Raw genomic sequence first — 8936 nt, 5'->3', positions numbered from 1 at the left:
ACATTCACATCAAGCGACATACCGCACACTTGCTACTTGGGCGAGGTTCATTTGGCACACTTGGACTCCTCAGGGTCCCTGTGAGTTCAGTCATGTGATATTGATGACAGCACCCCCACTCTGAAAATAGTTCCAGCACCACTGCACCTGATGAGTGAGGGGGGAAGAGAAGGAGCAATCATGTTGGCTCCTGAGCAGAAACTGCACAATCATTTTTTAAAGACCAGATTTCAGTACGTATTGCGCCACACCCTTACCTAGATTGTCAAGTGCTTTATTGGTTATGACCCAGAAAATGGGTGATATATAAGTTAAACTGCTAAATGTAAGGAGTCAGATGATGAATTTACATATGTACTGGGCCACGCCCTATTGTACATAGGTCTCAAAGCTTATGGAAATTTTTAGAGATAATTTTTTTGTCACACCCCTTTTAAAGTCCCCAACTCCACGCACTTTTCATCCCACTTAAATTAATGCGTCAAAATATCAACTCTTTCTTTGTGACTACAACCTAACTTTCAGTGGGGCGATCTATGTTTTTGCAATCACAAGGAAAGATTTCATCTTTGCATCTTTTTTTCCAAGTCATTCATCTGGTGCTGAGATATCTCTAAAACAGTCTGCTGCTATTTCGTGAACATCTCTGCAGTTTTGAGAAAAATCCCGACGCCTAGCCCGTTCTTTATGACCCATATTTGACCTTTTCTTGTCAATAGTAAAGGGAAACAGTGGCTCCTCCCCCTTCTAGCACTGCGGCTTGAGTTTCGCTGTCATATCTACCGCTGTGAGAGCAGAACCTGCGGGAAAACAGAAACCTCGCTCAGACGGAAACATAATAGCCCTCAGGTAAGACAACCGAGTGGTAAATCGCGTGTTTGATATATTTTCCTATTATTAGTTTTTTACTAACTGCCTTGACGAAAAAGTCCCATTATTTATTCGAGTTTAGAGGCGCGGCTCCTACAGCTGACATGTAGGAGCTTCTTGACGGGCGATTCTTCCCTGTCCCGGCTGTTGTTTATACTGGTGTTCTCACTCTAATATACACTGCTTTGAGTGTAACCAGCCCAGCGCTGGAGTTTCAATACTTTTGAATTTTCATGATGTATATAACTGCTTCCAGGTTCACTGCCCCGTGTTAATAAAATCATACGAGTATTTTTTTTTCCATTTCCAGCACTGATGCAGCAGTGATTAGGATTCTTAATCTAGGCCAGAAATGGAAAATACTTGTGAAACCATGCATTGGGAGTAACGGGCAGAGTCACAAGCAGTGGTGGCTGGTGACTGAAAGCAGTGGTGAGGCACAAATACAAGACGGAATTGCACCTTGTGAGAGAGCCTCACTACCCACGTATTTCCATTCACCTACTCACCCACTGCCTTTGGTCACCTACCCATTTGCTCATCCACATTGTCATCCACTGTCATTCACACAACTCTTATACACAGACACCCACATTTTCTCAGCCACTCTGTCAAGCCCTGCAAACACATTCAAACACACATTGCCTCACCCATCCAGTATCCAGCAGTTTCAGTGATAGAAGGTACACGTTTATTTGAGCTGCAGATTACATGTTTAATATGACATATCACGTCATTAGTCTGTAGAAGAAATAAAACAATAACTAGCCATGATAAATTACTGGAACCATTACTGCCTTTGAGAGAGAAATCACCTACAGAGGCAGTGAAAGGAGAGGAGAGCTGAGCGAACAGATTTTTTTCTTATTGTCTGTAAAAAAGATAGAGCTCCAACTTACTTGTGTGCAGAGTTGTCTTTGGCATATTTATGACTTGAGGTCTTCAGGTCACACTCCTGTCTCCCAGAGAGCCCTGGATGGAGTTATTTATTGTATTGATTCCATTTTGCTGCTTGTAATGCAGGAAAAGGGGATTTTCTTTGCCCAATGCCACATTCTTTTAATAAAATGTGACCTCTGGTACATAGACCCTTCTGATCACACCCCACCAATTGAGTAAATAGGAAAGGGTGGAGAATAATATGGAGTGACATGAAGTTTTAAGAAACCTGGGCTGAACAAAAAACGCTCCAGGCTGTTTACTATCAGGACTTCTGGTGGAGGAGGAGATAAGCCAGGGACGCTGGGCAAGCCCTGTCAGCCCTACTGTGCAGCTTTCAGCCACATACTGACACAGGCGCAGTGGGGCTTTTCAAAGTGCACAACTTTCACTCAGAAAATGTTGTGAAGAAAATGTTTTACTTTCATCATGTAATTAAATATATGCTTCACTAAAGAGGCCAGAAAAGGCTAGGGGCGTAGCCTCTTAGCCCTTGAACACCAGCCGCCCCTGGTCACAAGGGTGGAGTTATATTGAGGGGAATCCGAAAGCCAAATTATTAATTTACTTTTAAAAAAAACTGTGCCCTCCAAATACATTCGCACGAAGGACAAATGTGATAGTTTATTGGTTCTACATTATTTAATTGGTTAGAAAAAGGCTTACAGTAGCCTATCAGGTTAAGGCACCTGTTGCAGAGATATTTGTTTTCCCGTCTGGTATTACAGCAGTTAAAAAAAACTCTGGTGGTTAATGCGCTTACTTGAGAGATCTGTGTGTCTAGTAATATGTTTGACTCGTCATGAAATAGTATAGAGGGTTAATGTGCAGGGACAGAACACGGCCCGCTACAGTCCCAGCTGTGCTGGAGTCGGGTTCACCCTTCAGGACTTCCAGTCAGCCGAGGCCTATATATAAATTGCTGAAAGATATATGTATAGGAGCACTGCTAAAGATTCCATAGGGCAAGGCTTTAAGTGGGCTGGGTCCTGCTGGTTCTCAGACCTGGCAGTAATTATAAACTGACTTTGAAACAGTTCCCTATGGGGCTCTGTGTTCATGTCCCTAACCTTACAGGCAAAAGACTGATCTATTTCTCAACATGAATGTAGAATCCCTTAAGGTATTTTATGCCAGTGATGCAATCTGTTTCCATTTCACGTTTTACTTCATCGTGTATTCCCTCAGAGAGTTTGCTTTTTCCAAAATGTTGCGTATCTGCAGTTTTTTTGTTTTCATGCAATATATGGCTCCCGTGTAGTGCAAACTGAGTCGCTTGAGGTGTCTGGGTGGGTTAAGAGGCTATTTATGCCGGTGCACGAGTGAGAAATCTGAATTGAGGCAGAAGGGCAAGGCTAGATTCTCACAGTGGTTGTCACTGTCTGATGGATATGTGCAGGCTACACGCAGATCCAGTCCTTTGCCTCTCTGCAGAACGCACAGGGCGATAGTCGCTTAGGTGATATTGGTGATTGGGGGAAAGTGCAACATATGCCGATGGAGGATTTTAGAAAGATGTGGGAGAGAAAGGGCTCAGGTTTCTTAGAGTGAGAGACTGCAGAAGAAAGTGGTGTAAAAGCGAGAGTAGGAGTATCTGATACACTCCAAAGGCAACTTCTCCTTCCACAGATATTAGTAAAGTTTAAGTCACAGTTTTAAGTTATAAAATCATTGTTTTTATAAATTTATCTCATACAACGAACAGACATTGGCAACGCCAATAAGTCTGACTTGTTTTAAGTATGTGTGTTTTTCTTGTCACATTTCTGGAAACAACAACAAAACTCTTGAGATGTTCCAAACACTGGTCAGGTGGCACGCTTTGTAGAGCACAGGACTTAGGATAATAGACACATTATAAGCTATGTAAACCGTTATTAATATAATTGCTTCTATATATTCAGATACTTCTGACATCCTCACATTGCGTTCATACTACTTTCCTACAAAACTACAAAAAGTAAAATACATGGCATGAAATTAGAGTCTGGGCCTGATTAAGAGTTTGGTAGATGGGTTACTCCATCACAAACGCAACAGATATCCCGTCTGCCATATTACAATTGTCATAGGATAGTAATATGGCAGATGGGATATCTGCAGATAACTCCATCCACCAAACTCTAAATCAGGCCCTATATCTTTTAAGCACTTGAGAAGAGAGAGCAAGCTGAGCCTGTTCCCCGCCTGGATGAGACTGGAACAGAAGAATTGTGGTTCTTTAGGGGGAGGCATTTGTGTTGGCCCCCCCTCCCCTTGAGGTTGCTATTCGGTGGTGCATCTGAAAATGTCTGATGTCAAGATTGGTCTGGGGCACGGTTAACACATTTCACTAAGGTTGACCACATCTCCCAATCCAACTCTATAATAGCTGCCACATCTGGGATCCGGATACCCCCCAGCATTTCCAGAACTGATGCTAATTTTTGTCAATTTGGTGTCATACTGAAATCAGTATCCCCTGCTCTTCAGTTATCTTAGGCGGTCTGCACTGTTATGGAGCCCAGATGATTGCCAGGGACATAAGGTAGACATGTGCAGCTGACCTGGTGTGTGGTGAGCACCTATGGTGTTATCACCAGTTCCAGATATCCCCTGTTAGTGAAGTGTAGCCAGTGTCTAGGATGCCAGAGCTCTCTAGAAGTAGTTGTGGATGAGCAACTAAGACTTATCTAGGAGACATGCAAAGCTTATGCAATACCACTATAGTCACACAGCACTGACACACATGAAAGAACCACACAGTGTTACAAACATAAAGGTACTTTATTATGGTAACAGCAATACTAGAATACTGAATAGGCAATCCCCTAACTGGAGGTAAGTAAACACACTATTATATACACATTAGCAATATGTAAAGAGCATAGAAAGCAATAAGCATTGGTAAAAGCAATAGCAAATAGTGATGGCCCTAGGGGAGGGCCAAACCGTATACTAAAACAATGGAATGTGAAAGGCAGTCCCCCACCCAAGGAAGTGGGATTGGTAGAAGGGAGCCGGAGGAAATAGGAACCCCAAGAAGTAAGTACCAGAGTGACGACCAGGAGAGCAGAGGTAAGTACCTGGTTTTCCCCAAAAACCAACAGGAGGACTTTGGAAAAGTATTATGCAAGACCCAACCAAGACTGGAAGAACCCAAAGGTGGATCCTGACAGAAGAGGACCTGCAAAGGAAGGGGACCAAGTCCAGTTCAAGATGGAGTGTCCCGTGATGGCAGGAGCCACTACCCACCCTTCTGTGGATGCAGGACCAGGTCGACAGTGGACGAAGAAGGTCAGCAGTGCAGCACGGGAGCCGAAGAGGAGTCCCAGAAATGATGCAAGTGATGTCCCACGTCGGCAGTCGAGATGCAGTCAGTTAGTGGTGCTGGAAACCCACCAACAAGCTTTGGCAAATGCAAGAGGCGGAGAAGATGGTTTGCAAGGCTGAAGAGGACCAGCAAGGTCCAGGGGAGTCGACCCAAGAAGGGGAGTCCGAGGTGACCCTCAGCGGCTGGGAGAGTCACCAGAAGAGTTGGCGGCCCCCACAGCCAACCACAGGCACAGGAGTTGCACTGAGGCCCACTCATCACACCTGGAGGAGTGTCCCACATCGCTGGAGCAGCAGGCAGAAGACTGTGCTTTGCAGGAAGAAGTGCTGGGGGCTGGGGCTACACGATGCCTGAAGATCCCTTGGAGGAGGAACATACAACCCTTGGTAGCTGCAAGAGTTGTGGTGCACAGGGGTACCCTCCTGCAAGGAGAGGCAAGGGCTTACCATCTCCCTAGTTGGACAGCTGGTAGAGAGGACCAATGGGACAGCTCCAGACCATGACCTGTGATGCAGGATCCAAGCAGCTCTGGAGGAGAGAAGATCCACACAGCCCTTCATCGTTGCAGTTGGTGCCTGCGGATGTAGGGGAGTGACTCCTTCACTCCAGTGGAGATTCCTTCTTACTTCTTGTGCAGGCTGAAGACTCGTTGCCCTCAGAGGTTTCATATCCAGGGAAGTGTTGCAGTTGCTGGATGGAGCTGAAGAAACAATGTTGCAGAGCAGAATCGTCACTGTAGTTTCAGATCGTCAGTTCCAGGAAGGTCCAGTTGCAGGCCCAGTGGCCAGAAGATGAAGTAAACGATGCAGAGGAGTTCTGCTGGAATCTTGCACATTGAATCTGACGACCCACCAAAGGGGGAGACCCTAAATAGCCCAGGAAGGGGGATTGGTCAGCTAGCAGGATGGCCACTTATCAGGAGGGGGCTGTGACGTCACCTACGTGACTGGGCCACTCAGATGCTCCCAGGGGCCTGTGCTCACCTTCGACTCAAGATGACAGAATCAAGTGGCCAACTGGGGGAGTTCTAGGCACCACCCCTAGGGTGGTGATTGACAGGGGAGTGGTCAAGTCATTTTCCTTTATCCTGTTTCGCGCCAGAGCAGGGACCAGGGGTCTCTGGACTGGTGTAAACCGGGTTATGCAACGAGGGCACCAAATGTGCCCTTCAAAGCATACCGGGGGCTTGGGGAGGCTACCCCTCCCAAACCATGTAACACCTATTTCCAAGGGAGAGGGTGTTACCTCCCTTTCCCACAGGAAATACTTTGTTCTTCCTTCCTCTGCCTGAGCTGGTCAAGCAGCAAGAGGGCATAAACCTGTCTGAGGGGTGGCAGCAGTGTGGGCTGCCAGTAAAGCCCCAGAAGACTGATAGGAGTGATGCTAGGGGTCCTCTAAAGAGCCCCCAGAGTGCATGGAATCATCCAACCAATACTGTCAACAGTTTTGGGCTATGATTCTGACATGTTTGATACCAAACATGCCCAGGTTCGAAGTTACCATTATATAGCTGGACAGAGGTAGTCACCTATGTGGAGTACACAGGTAAAATGGCTTCCCTGCACTTACGAAGTCCAGCTTAATGGAGCTGGAGTTCATAGGGGTACCTCTGCTGATGGCTTAGAGTAGAGTCGCATACAGTATATTGGAGTAGTGTAGAGGAGAGTGGGATGAAACTGGGTAGAGTCTAGTGGCATAGATTAAAATAGCATGGAATGGGGTAAAGTAGTGTGACATGTGGGATGGAGTGGCGTACAGTGGAATGGCGTACATTGGATTGATGTGCCATAGAGTGGAGTGACGTAGAGTGTCTTGAGTGGCACAGTGTAGAGTAACATAGAGTGGGTTGGGATTAAGTAGAGTGGAGTGGCCTGGATTAGAGTGGACTGGCATAGAGTAAAGTGACATAGAATAGAGTGGGGTGGCAATGAGTAGAGTGGCGTATGGTAGAATGGAGTGGAGATGCATAGAGTGTGGTGGAGTGGATTAGCATAGAGTTGAGTGCGTAGAGAAGAGCGGCATCTGCGGTATTGTATGGAGTTGAGTGGCGTAAAGTAGCCTTCGATAGAGTGGCGAGGAGTAGAGTGTTGTGAAGTAAAGTATAATGCGTAGAGTGGAGTGCTGTAGAGTGGCACTGTATGGAATGGAGTGGCATAGAGTAGTTCAGTTGTTGGTGTAACTAACTAAAATGTCAATAGGCATAACAGGCAGGGTAAAAGTAACACCAAAAATAAGCCATATGCCTGTGTTAAAGGTAGGAAAGCACATTGCATGTCCAGGATTAACACTGAAACTTTCATAAAAAAAGTGAAAAAGACAAGGAAGAAGAAAGACGACGCAGAACGCATGTACTTGGTCCATGCTTTAGAGAGGAACTATCACAAGAAAGGAAGGGAAGCCTACAAGAGATAAGCAATCAAAAGATTGCAGATGAGTGAATACGGAAACAACTAATGGTATGCTGTTGGTGGGTTGAAAGCTCACATAAATTGGAAAAAATACGTCTTGCAGCACTGCACCTTTGCCAGGTAGGCAAGACCTAAAAAGGAGGGAAGAACACAAGAACAATTGAGTGAAACGAGGATAGGGTGTAGAAATTACGAAAAGTTTGGGAGAATGAGTGAGTGGAAAACGGAGGCACCTTGGCTTTTCACTAATAAGATGTATCCAAAGCCTCTTTAAGGACCTTCATAGGTACAACAAGCACAGAAGCAGCACAAGCATATGGGTACACGTGACTGGGGATATGTCTAATGGGACCTGTCTTTAACCTGCAACAAGTTGCACTGTGGCACTTGGAGGTTTCTCTTTTAATCAATGATGGAAATAGAAAAATTACCCCAGGATCCCATAAATTAGAGGCAAGTTGTGACAGTAGATGGGGTGCTCAGTCACCTGGAGCATATTTCTTCTCTTTTTTTTTTGTTTTAAACTCTGTCAGAAAGAAATCAGCAACAGAGATAAACGTGCTAGAACAGTGGTCCCCAACCTGTGGTCTGGGGACCTCTGTCGGTTCACAAAGCCTCTTCAGTGGGGGTGCTGGTCTGTCACTGCTTGGAAAACTAATCGATATTAACCGATTAATAAAGTGTATATAAATGGAGGTGCTAAATGTACAATTGAACATTTGATTTCATACTGTAAATGTCAAGGAATTTGAAATTGGAGGTTAAAAATTAAATTAGTATCCTCAGATTGACCCGTGGGAGCAGTGCAGGTGCATCAAGCAGAATATAGTCTGGGCGATGGGTGGCTTCAATGGAATTTAGAAAAGCTCCAACCTTCCTATTTTTTTTATTTTTGTTGAAATTGAATAAAATGTGTTATCATTTGTGAAAGTGTTTGATGGAATGCTTGTTTCTATTTTGTGTGTATTGCTTTGCAGTTCAAATCATCAACAATGTTTAGTGCTGGGTCCCTGGCTTCCAATAATGACTCAGTGCCGGCTCCTTGGATTCCAATAATGACAGTGGGGGTCCCCGGGTTCCAATAGTGATAAAGTGGGGGTCTGCAGAAGTCAAAATGTTGGGAACCACTGTGATAGTAAATCAGTTCTGGCCTACTTAATTGGTCACGAACAGGGTGCGTTTTAAAATACCCCATGAAGATAAGGTGCTTGTTGCAATGGTATTTGTGTAATCAGCAAGTCCCAGAATATAATAGCAATAAAATAATTACAGGCTTTAAAGCACTTGCTGGAGAGATCTATGTGCACTCTAGACACGTTAGGATAGTTAGCATACAAGGTATAAAATGCACGTTTATGTTTCTGTATCAAATGTGTATTTTACGTAGATAGTTTAGTGGGTTACTG

The 8936-nt window shown here is 44.9% G+C and overlaps 1 protein-coding gene across 1 annotated transcript in view; it reads left to right on the top strand.

The window, feature by feature from the left end:
• The first annotated feature begins 742 nt into the window (after positions 1-742).
• The window catches only part of LOC138268360 (leukocyte elastase inhibitor-like), a 95890-nt gene continuing 87696 nt past the window's right edge, over positions 743-8936 (top strand). Inside the window, exon 1 of the mRNA XM_069217924.1 lies at positions 743-849. The gene's annotated coding sequence lies outside the window, so the exon portion shown is untranslated. The remainder of the gene's footprint in view (positions 850-8936) is intronic.

The sequence above is a fragment of the Pleurodeles waltl genome, chromosome 2_1 (genome assembly GCF_031143425.1).
Source record: "Pleurodeles waltl isolate 20211129_DDA chromosome 2_1, aPleWal1.hap1.20221129, whole genome shotgun sequence".
Taxonomy (NCBI): Eukaryota; Metazoa; Chordata; class Amphibia; order Caudata; family Salamandridae; genus Pleurodeles; species Pleurodeles waltl.
This window is presented reverse-complemented; position numbering and strand designations above follow the sequence as displayed.